The sequence below is a fragment of the Camelus bactrianus genome, chromosome 9 (assembly GCF_048773025.1).
Source record: "Camelus bactrianus isolate YW-2024 breed Bactrian camel chromosome 9, ASM4877302v1, whole genome shotgun sequence".
In the NCBI taxonomy this organism is placed as follows: Eukaryota; Metazoa; Chordata; class Mammalia; order Artiodactyla; family Camelidae; genus Camelus; species Camelus bactrianus.
The window spans coordinates 54,455,180-54,458,009 of record NC_133547.1 but is presented as its reverse complement, the minus strand read 5'-3'; the positions used below and the strand labels follow the sequence as shown (position 1 = coordinate 54,458,009).

Genomic DNA, 2,830 nt, shown 5'->3' with positions numbered 1-2,830 from the left:
ATGTTAACTGTAGAAAAATTAGAAAGTACAGATATGCATAAAGAATACAATTTTCAGGATATTCATAAAGTCATGAAGCAGAGATAATCATCTTTAAGACCTTCCTTGATATTTTCACATCTTCTTAATATCAAGTACGTACATGTACACACAGCTATCACTTATCTCGGTGCTTCTGCAACCTGCCTAAAATATTCTTCCATTGATAATAGTTTCAAAGGTCTCACGGTTTCCAATTGTATGGCCATGAGAGACAAATCTCTTATTTTGACTCTTGCTGTAGAAGTTGAGATTTCCAGATTTGCAGTATTGAAATTAATGCCACAGTGAAAATGCTTAGAGCTGAAATATTTGCATACATCTTTGATAATTTTCCTAATATATCTTTCTAAAAAAGGAATTGCTGAGTCAAAAGTTTCCATCTTCTAAACACTTTTGTTTCATATGCACTAATTCCCCTCTCAAATGTTTGTACCACTTACAACTCCAAAAACACTCCAGGTAGATCCTTGGCCCTATACCTGACCAGTTGTAACATTCTTAAATCAATCACTGCCCTGTCCAGATTGTCTGTCTTGGGCATTTTCCATGAATAGGGATGGTCTGCTCCCTTGAGCTATGCTTATGTAAAAATGACTTTCATTTCTGAGCATATGCCTTTCCATGAAATCCCAAGTTAATACCCAGATGCCCAAAAATACAGATGGAAAAATCTTGGGTAGATTATGCAGCCCATCTGTTTCCAGTACTCCTCTTATGGGAATAAATTTATTTCTACATAATTGGAGAAAGTTGTTAAAGTAAATTGACTGGGGACCCTAGAATGTTTTAATAAAAATAACAAAACCTTCATTTCTTCCCCCCTAGAAGTTCAAGTCTGCTAACCGAAGTCATCAAAAGTTACTGCTCAAGGGGTCTTGATTAGTAGATTTCCTTTGAAATTTATTTCCAGGGCAAACACTATGGAAAGCCAAGTTACCACTGAATGTTCCCCTAAGCACTTTTTTTCTCTAGAACATTCGGTATTCATTTAAATTCTTTGGTCTCTCTGGGTTTTAACCCATGCTTCTTTCTTCAAACTGAAGCTGAGGTTCCCTAGGCTTCAAAATACCTTTCCTCAGTCTCTTTCCCTGAACCAAGTGGAATTCTTTTCCACTCTGTCCTAAAAATTGCACTTTTCTTTTTGCTCCTGCTTACTTAACGCCCCAATATATTCATGTTTAAGAGCATAAAACCTAATATAAACTGTTTCCTTCCCTCCCTTGCCACCTCCTTTCCCTTTTTATTCAATACCTATTCCAAGCCACAAAGAAATAAATAAGACATAATCGTTGCCTTCCAGGACGAGACGTAGTAACAGATGCAGAGATAAGACTATACTGCCCTCATGTACTGAGCATTTCCCATTTCTCTGTTTTGGGAACTTAAAAAAAAAAAAAAAATCTGACCACTTTAAGAATCTTTTGGGATACTTTCAATGGACTGTGACCAGCTCACCAAGCTTTTCTTTGGCCTCTGTAATTCTGACACACTAATAGAAAAAGAAAAAGAAAAAGAAAAAGAAAAAGGAAAAACTGTAGTGGACATTAGTCACTTTTTTGGCTACCCAGCATCTGAACTTTCTTCCTATGTTTAGGGAATACCTTCACCTTGAACCCTGTAGGTCGGCCAACCCTGAATCCCACTCCAGAACCTGATGACATAAGATGTTTGTTTTTTTAGCTTCCTTTCCAATGAGGGTGCAGGCTCATAGCCCCAGCTCCACTAATCAGATTGACACCCTACCTGGGCTTTGAAACAAGGTAGCAGAGAATGGATTCTGATGATCAATGCCTGAAGCAGAAGCAACAATGTCAAGATTTTAGTGACAACAGGACCATGGAGCAGCAATGGTCCCCAATATCTACTGTTGGTGGTGGCGACGCAAGCAAAGGGGTCTAGTGTCTGCCAGAAATGGTGGGAGCAGTGTCCTCACCAGACAAGATTCTGTGGCCTGATTCTAGCTGGGGTCCTGCCTGCTTCCCAACCCCTACTGTTCCAGTATGTCCCCCTAGCCTGATTCTTCAGTCTTCCCAAGGACCCTGTGAGCTGCCCAGTACCCTCCAGTTAACCTCTGTCCTGCTATGTTAAATCAGCTTCAAGTAATAGCCTTGGCTGATAAAAAGGCAAAGCGAAATCACGCACTTATGTCACATGAAGACCAAAATGGGGGGAGGGGTATAGCTCAGTGATAGGAGTGTGTGCTTACCATGCACGAGGTCCTGGGTTCAATCCCCAGTACCTCCACTAAAAACAAACAAACAAACAAACCTAATTACCCCTTCCCCCAAAAAACAACAAAAAAAATTTTTTAAACTCTGTGTGTTAAAGGGGGCGTGGGTACAGCTCAGTAGTGGAGTGCATGCTTAGCATGCACAAGGTCCTGGACTCAATCCCTAGTACCTCTCCTAAAAAAAAAAAATAGTAGTAGTAGTAGTAGTAGTAGTAGTAGTAGTAGTAGTAGTAGTAATAATAATAATAATAATAATAATAATAATAGCCTCTTTCTTAAAAAAAAAAAAAAAAGACCAAATGACCTCACAGCTGCAGGGCTGACTTTTTGCCGCAGCTGGAATATAGAAAATTGAAGGAAATCTAGTGATCACAAGATGGAACCGGAATTCTGGCTTCAAAATAACCTGCCCCTTGGTGGTCAGGATCACATTCGCATCACAAAGCCTGATTTTATTTGATCAAACAACACCATCCATCACATTAAGTTACTGTTGTCATTTTGATTTATATCGCTTTTTACTGCTTAAAAATAAAACAGGTAAGCACACTTTGCTTC

General features: G+C 39.2%; 1 non-coding gene across 1 annotated transcript; it reads left to right on the top strand.

The window, feature by feature from the left end:
• Positions 1-2,211: 2,211 nt before the first annotated feature.
• Positions 2,212-2,286, top strand: TRNAG-ACC (transfer RNA glycine (anticodon ACC)). Its single transcript has one exon. It is a non-coding gene; the product is annotated as a tRNA-Gly (tRNA).
• The last annotated feature ends 544 nt before the right edge of the window (positions 2,287-2,830 follow it).